A 15,324-nucleotide genomic window follows, 5' to 3' on the forward strand; every position below is an offset into this window, starting at 1 on the left:
AGGCTCCAGGCTCTGAGCCATCAGCTCAGAGCCTGACTTGGGGCTCGAACTCACAGACCGCGAGATCGTGACCTGAGCTGCAGTCAGACGCCCAACCGACTGAGCCACCCAGGCGCCCCGAAGGGAAAGCTATTTTTAAAAGGGTAGCAAAAAATGGACAACTGACTTGTGAATGAGACACGGATAGAAGAAGAAATAAAATGTTATCTTGAATGATGTAAAAAAACTGTAGCTGCCAGGTTAAAATTATAAATAAAGAAATATTCTTCCAAAAATTCAGGCAGAATAAATATTTTGAGGCAAATAAAAACAGGAACTTTATGCCAGCAGTCCTACCCCTATTCAAAATAATAAACCAAATTCTTTGTGTAGAAATAATACTAATTGGAAGCATGGTAATGCTGGAAGTAATGAAAAGCAATACATGAGTAAATATGTGAAAGAATATAAATAATATTGGTTATATACATTTTTATGTGTGTATATGCACGTGTACATATATGTATGTATATATCTCACCAAGCTCTACACTCAATATTTTATGATACACTATAATTAAAATGTTCATAGAAAAAATAAGCACCAGACAAACGCAAAACTAAATTTATGAACCATTTAACTTGCCTCCAACGCCATGACAAACTGATCATGTTGAATGGAAATCCCTACAAATTTGAACCATATCCATCTATCAAGGCCCACTTCAAGCTCCCATTTCCCCACGTAACCCTTCCTTGAATTCTCAGATTTTTATATTCCCATTCTCTTCCTTAAATTTTTTTTAATATTCATCCACCTCAATGTTACTACATGCTATTTTACAGGTTACAAACCAGTAACAACAAAAACAAACCAAAACAAAACCCTCTTAAATAATTACATTATCCAGTGGGTCAGAGGATCAACAATATCTAGCTGTATCCAGTGGTGAAGTCAAGATAACTTGATTATTGCATCAAAGTTAGCAAAGGTAAATAGCCTCACACAGCTATATTTTGCTTAGATCCCTATGCTGGATGGCTAATCTTTGGATTTTTGAAACCTTAAAAATAGAAAATATGTACATACACCCTTTGCAGTTAAATGTGATACACATTTTTAGCTTTCAAAATATATGAGACCTCAATGTGTTTTTTAAAGAAAGGTAATTTCTTTGTATTTGAAAAACAGCATAAAGAAAAATATACATATATAAGGATTTTCTTATTCTAATGCTGATAAAATGCTAAATCTGGATCACAAGTCTTTCCATCTCTTTGGATCTACATCTCCATGTCAAAAATGATAATTTATTATGCAAACTCAAGCCACGTGGCATGTGCATGCTAGGTTACTTTAAAATGTGTCTTCATTAATAGAGAAGGTAAAGAGGATGAGAGGGTGAGGAATCTTTTCCCCACATAGTCTCTTGCTTGTGAGTGGAGGACAGGAGCTAATTGGACGCTTTCAAGAGAGGGTTTGTTAGCTTCTGGCATCAGCCCATCTACTTCTGGGGAGTAGAGCAGGATGCCATATTCCCCATCTCCAGATGGGATCCAGCCCTGCCCTAACCCTGAGAATTAGTAGTTAATGGTGAATAATATATTATTCTCCCGTATGTTTTAATGGAATTATTTATGGTATGTAGAAATGTTACTCTGGTTTTTTTTTTAATTGATTTGTATCTGACTATCATATACTATCTTAAAGGATTTACTAGGTATGTATGTCAAATCATTATTTTACTCTTTGTCACTTTGTAATAGTTAACCCATGCCCACTCTTGCCTTACCATCTTGGTTACAAATAGATTTTAACTAATTTTAAAGAAAATGTTGGGTTTGCTGACTATTTAAGGGAATGATGGCTTTGGGTACAGAGATGCCAGAAATAGAGTGACAGCCACGGAGCCACAGCGGTGACAGCTTAGGTGCTTAGAATTATAACTTAGGCAAGGATTCAAGGTAAAGAGAAAGAAAATGTTACCGGTAGAGACGTTTTACACAATTAAGTATCATTGATTATTTGAGCATAAAAAAAATGCATAGACTTCAGAGTTGGAACAAGATCTAATTCAGGGGTTCTAAAATTTGACAAGTCATTAGAGAAACAATTCTGGAAGTTTTTCAGAACAGATTCCTGGTACTTAAAGATTTAGATTTCATAATTTGCTAAAATAGTTTCCAATAATCTGTATATAAAAGTCCCTGAAATTTGGATGCTATTCAACTTTGGGAAGCATTGTTCAAATTAACAATGACTAAAAAATTTGCTATAGCTTAAGAGTTACTAAAATACATTTATCAGGAAACAGTTCAGTGGAAGAAAATTCAATTCCCAATTCAAAAACTGTTTCTAAGAATTTCATTTTGAGAAAAATGAGTAGATATTTAAATTTCCTTCTATAGTGCTATTGTCTGGCAATCTCACCGCAAGTAAAACATCTTATAGGAATTTATATCTGTGTGTTTTATTTTCAGTTGTCAAAACAGCTATACACATGCTATTTCATTTGTTATTCACAGCCTGAAAATTAATGGCCGAAGTTTATTGAGCATTTATGTATAACCACATGCTATGCTGAGCACTTTGCATGCACCATCACATTAAATCCTACAACAACCCAATAAACAGGTATAATCAATGTGTTTCAGACCAGTAGATTCTACCACTGAGGCTTCCAGAAACCAACAAGTTGTTCGAGTTGACAAAATTAACAGGTGGTGAAGATTCAGATTCACAGAATCTATCCCAGACCCGGGCTCTGACCACTACCCCAGTTACATACCTGGCATTCTTCAATTGGTGACACACCAAAAGTGTCCCTTGTGCTGCAGATCAAGGCCAATGGGAGTAAGTAAATCAATGCAAGTCAAGTTTCTTTGATTTCCTTGCATAGTTCACTTGCTAGCTAATCCCATAACATTGTTGCAGAAAACCAATGTGCTTTTCATGCTTCATGTTTTCAAATATTTAGTTCTCTCTCCTGGAAATCTTTTGTTCTTTACATGTGGATGTGAGGAAAATCAAACCATGCTTCACAATTCCATCCAAGCAGGGCATGACATTCGTACTATCTCAGAAAGGACAATGATGCCTGGGGGTATATGAACAGCTCCCTCCAAGAGAGTAAAGGTCTGCAGTTTCCCTGGCACAGCCCAATTTTAGGGCTCACGAATGAGGCTCACAGTGACTGTAATAAGGATCTGGTTCTGCAAGGCCTCTCTGGAAGCCTGGATGGTAGCATTACCTATGGGTTTGACGCCTCAACAGTCTATACTTGCCTAAGCTTTCTGGCATTGCCCGAGAGAAATACTTAAGGCCCTCCTACCCAAGCCCTTTGTCCCCAGAGCTTTGGATTTGGCTTACCCAAACCTATTCCCCTATCAATAAAAGGAACAGGGGCCTCTGAATGCTCATTAGACACAACACAAGAGGCGGGAGTTAGGCATTAGACTCAGTCTTATGATCTGAGCTCTAATGCCATCTCTTATTAGTGGCTCCTTGTGATTTTTCCGTGTTTCACATACCTTATGTAGAAATAATTCTTCCCTCCCTTAAATGCTTGCTAGAAAGCAGGAAAAGCAGGGTATCATTCAGTCACCAAGAAAAATATTTGCGAGGTCCCTGTGCTGTAGTAATAAACAGCACGTATGTGTGCTCCCTCCCTTCCAGGCACTGCTTCTTATAGGCATTTTGCTTGTAGTATGCTTTTTAAATCGCATTACAATCCTATAAGATTAATATGGCTTGTATTTTCATCTCACAGATATGGAAATAGGTCCAGAGTTAGTAAACAGCAAAGTCATGATTAAAAGTAGGAATTTTGTTACTAGAACTAATCTTCTTAACCACTCTTCTATACTTCTTATCCACCTCAAACATTAGGCTATGTTTCAACTCCCTTTAACAGGCAGCTAGCATCAAATATTTAAATATATGGAGCTATTTCTAAGAGCGCTATTCTCTGCCAGGTGCTGTCTATAAGCAGTTTTTAGGCTACTCAAAAGTGAAGCAGATTAATACAGGTAAAGACAGAAGGGATATATAATCAATCTCTATCAATTCCATATATGAATCCCAAATAGACAATAGAGAGAATTTGATGTTACTCCATAGAATGTCCCTGCTCTTCATATACCCTCAAAATGCCCATCCGTTATTAATTTTTTTCTGTTCTGCCTGCAGAATCCCATCAGACAGCTAATAACAACTATTGTTTTAACCTATTTTAACTTAGTTAAGCCATTTAAAACAATAGCATTCTTGAAAAAGACAGAGTCAAATCAATAAAAGCACTAGAACAAAATCACCATCCTCAAATGCTACAGGAGAATATCAGTTTCTATTTTATTGGAAGCAATTATCAAATGAAAAGCATTCTGAAATATACTGAAGGTCTGCCCGTGTGTGTGCAATTCCCAAATCTATCTGGCTTTGCTTCTTAAAACATGTGGAGGAAGAGAGGAAGAGAAAGCCCTTAAGGCTGGTCAGAGTCATAATTAGAAACTTCTTTTCTATCATCTCCACCTTTTTGATAATTGCAAGTTCCATATCTGATAGAACACATTCAAATTGACACTCATTTCTTAGGTAAATTATGATTCTAGTAATTTCTAGAGATTTTTGGGGGGGGAGATAAAAATGGTGTGATAGCAGAAGAATAGAATTATATTCTAATTTACGTCCCTGGTTTGAGGACTCTTCAAGTATTAGGACCTAAATTTATTTGGATGTTATTGGTACAAAGGCTTGTAACAGGTGGTCAACACATTTTTTAAAAGGAACTTAAAATGCTTGGTGTCCATGTACCTTCCTGCAGTGTCATCTGTTAAAGACACCTCAAACACTCATTTTATGCCAAGCACTGATGTCAGACACATTTATTGTGGAAGCTCCCATAAAAAAAGGTGGTGACATGACTTTTAAATGCTCAGTGAGACGTGGGTGTCTAAAGCTGGAACATTTTGAAAAAGCCAGGTTGACAGTACAAAGAAGCAAGAAAACAGGATAGCATATCTTGGTGGTAGAAAATGTGCACAGAGAGACCAGGGTTGAGTATCCAAGGTGAACACCTCAAAACCATTCATTCATAGTACTCGGTCTACAAGGAAGTGGTAATATGTGGGTGGGCATAGCACAACCTGTGGGATCCAGGGATGGCAGAGCCAGCTGGGAGCCTCCCTCTGTGTCCTAGCTGTGGTACCCACGGCAAAGTGCAAGATCTCTTTCACCTTTTCACAGAGATACCTGGAAGGCTAAGTGAGCAAAGGAATGGAAAGGTTCGTATATTTTCTAGCTAGCTCCCAAATGGTTGAATGTCTATTGTTTTCTAATTGGGCATGGCAGGCCTGTTCTGTTCAGGCCCTGGCATTCATTTTAATGTAAGAATGATGATTATAATGTCTATGAGGGTGATGCAGAGTCCTAATTCAGGGCACTTCTTTATGTTATTACAGAGCACTTTTGTCTAGGTTGTGGTTCTTAAGCTATGACACTATGTTCAAGATGTTTCTGTTCCCCTGTGGTACCTCTCAAAGAAGAAAAGCATCAGATCAGATTGTTTCCAAGTCCACGAGTAGATAAGGGAGGCCGTGTAGCACAAGATATGAATTCAGATTTAGGCTCCGTCACCTACTAGCTCTGGGTCGTTGGGTTAGTCTTCCAACTTCCCTGAGCTTCAGTGTCCTCGTCTATAGATTGGGCGTGGAAGCAAGCCTCAGTCAGAATTGTATTATGATGAAATAGTGTATAAAATCATACATCATCGTTCCTTTCATGTGGGACGTTAACGTATGGTCAGCCTGATGACTTCATTTAGGTCTCTCACAAATATTCTGGTTCTCTCTCAGTCTGGGCATGTGTACCATTGTGATTCTCCACCAAGGTGGCCATTTTGGTAAATGAAATGTAAACAGAAGTGCCCCATCGCTTCTAGTGGGAAGCTTTAAGGGCCAAGGTATGCTGATCTCTGTTCTCTTCCTTCTGCTTCCTCAAGCACATCCTTGAAAGAAGGGAATTAACCTGGAGTCAAGCAGGAGAATGACATGGAGTGGTACTCCCAGCTGGCTATTAACACTCAGATCTTTGCTGTTTCAACCCACTGCGATTTGAGCTTTGTTATTGTGACCTAAACTAGTTTATCCTTTATGATATTATTATTATTATTGTAAATCAAATAATAATAATATAATATAATAATATATATTATATACATAATAATAATTATTATTATTATATAAAGTTCATCTTTGTCTCTGACTTTGTGTCAAAAAAAGAAAGTCCACAGCAGTTCAATAGACTTGATGAGGTAACAAGTCAATTGAACTGCTAGTTGGTAGTAATGAAATGGTATTAGCTTTTGAAGACATTATATAGCAAGTTCTATTTTATGTAATTTTCTTACATAGTGAGATTTAATTCTTACAATGACCCTATGAAGAGAGCACCATTACCCTATTTTACACATGAGGCAATTGAGAAACAGATTTGAGTTTGAATCTTAACACATAGGCCCTAATCACATACTTGTATGATCTGGTCCAAGTTACTTAAATTTTTGTCCAGTTACAAAGCATTTTCTTCTTTGGGCCTATAAAAGGTAGCTTCTGGAATCCAGCATTAATCATGGCTTGAACATGAGAAGGTCAAAAAAATAAGGAAACATAAAACTATTTAGAAATTTATATTTAGTTTCTTCTCTACATAAAGTTTGAACAGATTTTGTTGTGACCATTTTTTTTCTCCAGAATTTTATGTAAATTTTTGTTAACATGTAGTGTAATAATTGGTTTCAGGGGTAGAATTTAGTGATTCATCACTTATGTACAACACCCAGTGCTCATCCCAACAAGAGCCCTCTTTAATACTCATCACCCATTTAGCTCACCTCCCCCCCATCGACCTCCCCTCCATCAACCCTCAGTTTGTTCTCTATAATTAAGAGTGTGTTTCTTTGTTTGATCCTCTTCTTTCCCCCATGTTCATTTGTTTTGTTTCTTAAAATCTACATATGAGTAAAATCATAAGGTGTTTGTCTTTCTCTAATTTATTTCTCTGAACATAATACCCTCTAGCTCTATCCATGTCACTGAAAATAGCAAGATTTCATTCTTTTGTATGACTAATATTCCATATTATATATAATAGTGTGTGTTTATATATATATATATATATATATATATATATATATATATATATATATTATACATTCATTAGTCAATGGACATTTGGGCTGTTTCTATAATTTCGTTATTGTTGATAGTGCTGCTATAAACATTAGGATGCAGTATCACTTTGAATCAGTATTTTTATAGCCTTTGGGTAAACACCTAGTAGCACAATTACTGGATCATAGGGCAGTTCTATTTTTAACTTTTTGAGGAAGATCCATACAGTACATTAAAAGAATCATTCACTACAATCAAGTGGCATTTTTTCCTGACCTGCAAGTGTGGTTCAGTATTCACAAATCAATCAACATGATACACCACATTAGTAAAAGAAAGGATAAGAACCATATGATCCTCTCAATAGATGCAGAAAAAGCATTTGACAAAGTACAACATCCATTCATGATAAAAACCCTCAACAAATTAGGTATAGATGGAATGTACCTCAACAACATATAGACTATATGCAAAAAAAAACCATAGCTAATCTCATCCTCAATGGAGAAAAACAGAGCTTTTTCTCTATGGTCAATAACAAGACAGAGATGTTCACTTGCACCACTGTTATTTAATGTAGTGCTGGAAGTTCTAGCCTCAGCAATCAGACAACAAAAAGAAATAGAAGACATCCAAATCAGCAAGGAAGAAGTCAAACTTTCACTTTTGCAGATGATACAATATTCTATGTAGGAAACCTGAAAAACTCTACTAAAAAACTGCTAGAACTGATAAATGAATTCTGTACTGTTACAGGATACGAAATCAATGTACAGAAATCTGTTGCATTTATATACACCAATAATGAAGCAGCAGAAAGAGAAATCAAGGAATTAACCATTTTCTGACTTTCCTTTGTTTGTTTTGTTTTGTTTTGTTTTGTTTTTAAAGAGACCCCCCTTTGTCAGGGACAGTGAGTGAATTCTTGCTTTGTGCATATAGTAGCTAAAGTGAAGTTAGGCACTTACAAGTGGAAGATGATTCATATTGATTTTTCTATTATCTACCCCTTCCTATCCATACCTCTTCTGTTTTGGATCTTTTTCTACCTGAAAGATGGTAATGTAGCAGAAATAATGACAGAACTTTCTATGTTTCCTACCTCCATAGGGGGTCAGAAGTTAAAAACAAATAAAGGTAGCTTTCATTTTCTGGGAGACTCTGTACTATTTCAAACCTCCTACTTACACAGATGTACATCCCTGTAAGTATAGACCCCACCATACCATTGATCTGGGCTGAGTGAGGTTCAGGGCAGCTCAAAGGGCATGAGAGGACATCCAGTGGTGGGTAAGGTCACAGGGAAGAGAATCTGTCATGGAAGATTCCAAACTTCTTTAATTCAGGAATTAAAACCAGAGTATGGGAGGTGAGACACATTTGATCAACATTTCAATTTGCCCAAGTTTAATACATTATGCTCTCTTCCTTGGTCACTGGTATCTCTAGAAAATAGCAGTACATCCCCATGGTTATCAGATGCTCTCAAGCCTGTCTTCAGCCATCCTCACCAGGTCCATCCCCTCCTCTTGACATCTTTAATCTTTCCCTGAAACTTACTCCCTTCTCTAAACTTAAGAATAGATTCCAGCCTCTCCCACAGTAAAATAATAATATGTCATAATTAGTTTGTAGCAAAAGCACATACAAAGGTGTGAGATGAGCCTGAGTAAATACAGGACAGTGCATCGAGCCTGACTTGAGTGAAGTGTGTGTATCTCTATATATATATATATATATATATATATATATATATATATATATACACACACACACACACACACACACACACACACACACACACATATATATACACATATATATACACATATATATACATATATTTAACATATATATATTTAAACTGATTACATGTGAATGGTCTAGCCTACTGTTATTCTAGGGATATAAAAGTATTTGGGGGCACCTGAATGGCTCTGTCAGTTGAGCATCCGACTTTGGCTCAGGTCATGATCTCACGGTTCATGAGTTCAAGCCCCACATCAGGTTCTGTGCTGGCAGCTCAGAGACTGGAGCCTGCTTTGGATCCTGAGTGTCTCTTTGTCCCTTTCCTGCTCACTCTCTGTCTCTCTCAAAAGTAAATAAACATTATGTATATTTATATTTATATTTATATTTATAAAGATATAAGAGTATATTTATTTTAGTTGCTAATAACCTGACAATTGCAAAAAAAATTGGATAAAAAATGGCCCCTATGATTTGAGGGAGGCAGGGAATATACATACATGGGGCACATACACCAGTTTTATGTAGCTTTGTTAACCATGAGGAGATACCTCAAATACAACCTCATACAGACATACAAAAGCTCCTCAGGAAAAGTGAGACAACTTTGATCTTGGCTTATTCTTTTCCTTTGCTTCCCTGGTAGAGAGTTGCCTTTTACTTGAAGTAAAGCAGATTGCTTTATGAGTCATTATTCTCTTGAAGCAGAGCTCAGCAAGAATACTTCATCAAAGCCCCAGTGATTGGGCACTCCCTCCTTCTTAATGGGTTGTAATCTTGATCTTTCTTGCTCCTTCTGCCTGGAAAATCATCAGAGTCAAGTCTGGAAAACCCCAGAGGGTAGTACCAGGAGTTGGTCTAGTACATGGCTCATGAGGACTCAGTAATGATCATTTTGTCCTCTTTATTTTTCCCTGAGAACTGAGTCAACAGTTCTGTCACCGAATATTAACCAAGGAAAGAATATTCTCTGGATGAAAACTGTTTGTACAGTGCTATTACAGTAATTTTAGTGAGTGAGGCTCTACAGGAAAAAAAAAAAACAAAAACCTTTTCTTCTTCAAAATTCTGAATAAGCAAAACTGGAAAGGGTTTTGAAATTTGAGCTTTACAAACTTTCTAGAAGATTCTACCCCATGACATCAGAAACATTTAGAAACTAGTCGTTTAATCCAAATTTGTACCATAATCTTGAATTTTTTTGACATGTTCTTACAAATGTTCAATCTGGTACATTTTACTTTTAAATAGATATTCTTGACAAAAAGCCCTTCTCTGCATGACTGGATATAATTTTCAAGCATTAGCTAATGATTTTTACACTTGGTTGTGTTTTGGGAAGGATGAACCCTCACATGAATTTGAGAAAGGAAAGTTCTGAGTTTCCATACACCTGAAACTCTGGAAGGAATCAGTAGAGTTAACCAAACGTGATACCAGAGGCAGAAAAGGCAGCCCTAAGATTACAACAACACTGTAATACTTTCAGAGATAATCAGATTTTCCTGTGCCCCTAAGAAAGTTTCAAAGATTATCTGAGAGAGAGTTGATATATCTGGAGTAGGTTTGCCATAGCTGAAGAGCTACATGACTCATAAAACTGAACTTCAAGTGATGTGGATATTGTGTTGGACACATCCATTCAGTGGCCACAGCCTAGTGAAGACAAGTGAAATCTCAGCAGATGCCTGCTTCGAAAAGAGGAAAGGCCATGGAGAAAGTATCTTTTGGTGAAACTAGGATTTTACATAAGCCATGCAAAATCTAGCTGTGAACCTACGGGGGGGTGGGGGGGTGGAGGGGAAGGGAAGAGTTTTGACTTTACTTTAAACCTGAAATGACTGAGAAAATACTGAAGCACTTGAGGTTGACCAGAAATGACTAAGATTATAGGATCTGCATCAAGTAAAATGTGGGTTCAACAGAAAGGTTAAGTTGAGTTTGAGAAAGATAAGATCAAGATACTTTTTTTCTTTTACACACCTGAGTACATGTCTTTAAAAATGTTATATGTACTATATATTGAATTGAAACTGACCTCTCTTAAATTTCTCTTTATTGATCTTTATTGTACTTTCTGGATTCAAGAAAAACACCCTTTTCGCATGGCAGCTCTACAGAAACTGAAAGCTACCTCTGATGCTTTCAGTAAGTCACTTTTTTTCCAGGATACTCACAGCCAGAATAATCCATTTGATAATCCAATTTCTTGATCCTAAAACATTCCGAATTTTGTTTTTTCTCTATGTATTAGTTTTAGACAGTCCTCTTAGAACAGTGGATGACAAACATTTCCTGAGGCGTTTTAAAAACAAAGCCAAAGCTTTGGCCCATACCTCCAAGGTTTTTTTATTCATTTGGTCTGGAGTTGGACCCAGACTTGGGGACTGTTTAAAACTTTAGACACAAGAGTAATGTGCAAATGCTCTTAGAGATTAAAACCCAGACTTGAACACAATAAACAAGATGAGAGAAGTGTAGGCCTACATGATCATTTCCCTCTTCCTGGATATTAGTTCTTCATTGAGGCTGACCAATATAGCATTTTTTTCCTTGCCAGTCACCTAGCTAATTGTACCATCCATCATCTAGTTTATCTTTCCTCCACCCTTTTCTGTTGTTGAAGTTATCAGAGTACTTGTGTCCACTGTGACTAGCATACTGTGTCGCTGTTAGTGTCCTACAGAAAAATGATATAGGTATAAATCGTATCACAGACAAATTTATGGACTGGTAGAAGAGACTGATAAACAGATAACTTTGTTGCAATGAAGCAAGTGCTATGATGGATAAAGCTACTCCAGGGATATAGCATGAGTCAAAGCAGGAGAAAAGTTGGATATGCATCTGAAGCTGTGAAGATTCTGGATTGGAGTCTGAAAAGCATAAGCCATTCCTGAAATGGTGGTAACCATTCCTGAAAAAACTGATCATCAAGTACCATACCTTCAAAACAAGAAAGAAAAGTGGTCCCAGGGTCCCAGTATAAAAATCTAAGATTCCTGGTCTGTTTACCTAACACTCTGACTTACACCTTCTACATCGGCATTTCACAAAACACAATCGTGAGAAAACCAATCATCTGGAGACACTGGTAGAGTACATATCCTGATTCCACAGGCCTAGGATGGGGTATGAGACTCTACATTCATGAAAACCTCTTTCCTGATACTAATATCTCTGATCCAGATATCACACAATGAGTAGCAAAATGCAGTATAAACAGCATGAGAGAAAGGAAGGTGCCGTGTTCTGAATGCAGGTAGCAAAAAGGTAACTGATTCTCAAAAGATAAATCAACAGAGCACAGACTTGGAAACCTCATCAGCACAGTAAGAAAGGAAATTTTCACTAATTGATTTTAATTTGCTACCCAATTATCATCACCACAAATTATTAGAGAGATTCATTGCATAAAAGGATGTTCATCGGTTTGGTAAATGGAGCCTGTGTAGGCTTCTGTACTACCCATCCATCAATCCCGTCCCTTGTCATCTTTTCCAAGGTACAGTTTTAGTGATAGGCCCACATTTCTTTCATTTCACACATGAGTCCATTTCTATGAGAGAAGCGACAAATAGGAAGTGTAAATATGGATCTGGTATGTGATTCAAAAAGACTGCCAGCCAGTCCTCCTCATTCAGCATCTATTCTCTCTGGCTAATTTATCCTACATGGGGATTCATGTGCATGTCAAGGAATATTGGAACAGATTGAAACAAAGCCTTCCATCCAATTTCACCGCAGATTTCAAGTAGCGATGTAAGATGGCTTGGGCAAAATTCTCCTGAAAGCCTGCATCAGTTCACATTGGGATACCTACTCAATTTTAGATATATCTAATGTTTAACAACATGTCACTGTTTGAAACTCAGAAAGACTGCTCTCAGGGTTTCACAGGCTCCTTCTGGTTCTCTGCTCCCTTTGCCACAAATAGTTATGTTATTCCTATTATTCTGCTTGTCTGCCAGACTTTTCCTGTGCCAGTAGGATTCTGCTAAAATTTCTTTACGTGACCTAGGTTTTGAGCATAGTGAGCTTGATTTGATTAGTAGTCTACTGGGTAGTGAGTCAGAGAAGCACTGATGGAATCTCTTAGAAACATAAAAATTTGGTCCTCATTCTGGATATGCTGCATCAGAATCTCTTATCAGTTAAAAAATAAAAACCCACACATACAAAAACAAACCTTACAGATGATTTCAATACAGACCCCTGATTGAGAAACCGTGGATTAGATAGAATAAATATTTTAATAATATGGGTTGTTGGATACTGAAATTAAGGGCAGAGGATTTTTCTTTCTGAAAAGTTGTAAGATCTAAACAGATATTAAGAGACATTTATATTCAGTCTAGGTCTGAGAGCTAATGGTCAGGATTTGGATTGGCAGTCTACAGATATTGTACCCTAATTTCTAGAACACATTCAAACCAAAAGTGATGCAGTTGCAAAACATATTAATAAAGACTGTACATTCAATCTTTTACCTGAAGGAAATATAAAAAGGCAATAAGCAAATAAAGACCATTCTTGAGTGACCAAATTAAAATTCCTTTACAAGGCCTTCTAAGTTTTGTGTGCTGATTAATGAGTGATGTAGATGGAAACTTCCATTGTATGGATGTACTACATTTTGTGTGGCCATTGATTTCTTAAGGACATCTTGGTTTCTTCCTGGTTGGGGCCATTATGAGTAAAGCTGCAATAAACATTCAGAAGAAGGTCTTTAAGTGGATATGTTTTCAAATCATCTGGGTAAACCTAGGCACACAATTGATCAAATGGTAAGACAATGTTTAATTTTGTAAGAAACTGACAGTTTGCCTAAGTGACTATATCATTTGCGTTTTCACCAGAAAGGAATGAGTTCCTCTTGGCCCATGTCTTACCACTATTTGGTGGTAGTGTTTTAGATTCTAGCCATTCTAATAGATGTTTAGCACTGTCTCATTGTTATTTTAATTTTCATTTCCCTAACAACAAATGATGTTGAGAATTTTTTCCTATGATTATTCAGTATATGTAAATTTTTATGAGGTAAAGACACCATGCTGTCTTGCTTATTGTATTAAAATAAATTTTGAAATCAGGTAGTGTGAGTCCTCCAACTTTGTTCTTCTTCAGTACATTGTTGGCTATCCTGGATGTTTTGACTCTCCACATGAACTTTAAAATCAGTTTGTCAACATCTATAAAATAGTTTGCTGGAATTTTGCCTAGGATTGTAATCTATAGATCATGTTAGGAAAAAATGACATCCTAAAATATGGAGTCTTAAAATCCATAAACACCGACTAGCTCTCCATTTATTTAGATTTTCCTTAATTTGTTTATTAGAGTTTTGTACTTTTCTGCATATAGATTTTGTTATATTTGTACCTATATTAATCCTATTTAATATACCTAAATATTTCATGTTTTTTGATGAGATTACAAATGGTATTGCTTTTTAAAAAAAAAAATTCCAGGGGCGCCTGGGTGGCTGAGTAAGTTGAGCTTCTGACTTTGGCTCAGGTCATGATCTCACAGTCTGTGAGTTCAAGCCCTGCCTTGGGCTCTGTGCTGACAGCTCGGAGCCTGGAGCCTGCTTCAGATTCTGTGTCTCCCTCTCTCTCTGCCCCTCCCCTGCTCATGCTCTGTCTCTCTCTGTCTCAAAAATAAATAAATAAATAAATAAAACATTAAAAAATTTTAAAATAAAAATTCTAATTTTGCATTAATAGTATTTTTGGAAAGCAATTGATTTTTGCATATTAACCTTATTGCTGAGGTTAAAGCTTCTAGCACTATATTAAATAGTAATGCTGAGAGTGGCCATCCATGTCCTATTCCTGTAGATGAGCCTTGATTTGTGCTCCTGCTATACTTACTGGTTAGTTCCTGGAGGTTTTCTTTGCCAATTTCTTAGGAATTTTTAGATCTAAGAAGAGAGACAGTTTTCTTTCTTTCTTTCTTTCTTTCTTTCTCTCTCTCTTTCTTTCTTTCTTTCTTTCTTTCTTTCTTTCTTTCTTTCTTTCTTTCTTTCTTTTCGTTCTTTCTTTCTTTCCAATGTGGATACCTTTTATTTCATTTTCTTGTCTTATTGAACTACCTAGGATTTTCAGTATGGTATTTAAATAGAAGAGATGAGAGAAGAAATTCTTTCCTTTTCCCCAGTCTTGGGGAGATAGTGTCCAGAGGCTTATCATTAAGTATGATGTAAGATGTAGGATTTTTGTTGGTGTTTCTTATTCAAGTAGAAGTCCCTCTCTCTTTCTAGATCACTGTGAGTTTTTATTTTGAATGAGTGGTTTTGGTTTTTGGAGGGCTTTTTTTATTTTTATTTATTTTTTTTTTGGTATTTTTCAAATACTTTTTCTGTATCAGTTAATATAATCATCATCGTATATTTGTATTCATTAATCCCTTTATATGAAGGATTGCA

Source organism: Acinonyx jubatus, chromosome D2, assembly GCF_027475565.1.
Source record: "Acinonyx jubatus isolate Ajub_Pintada_27869175 chromosome D2, VMU_Ajub_asm_v1.0, whole genome shotgun sequence".
NCBI classification, from domain to species: domain Eukaryota; kingdom Metazoa; phylum Chordata; class Mammalia; order Carnivora; family Felidae; genus Acinonyx; species Acinonyx jubatus.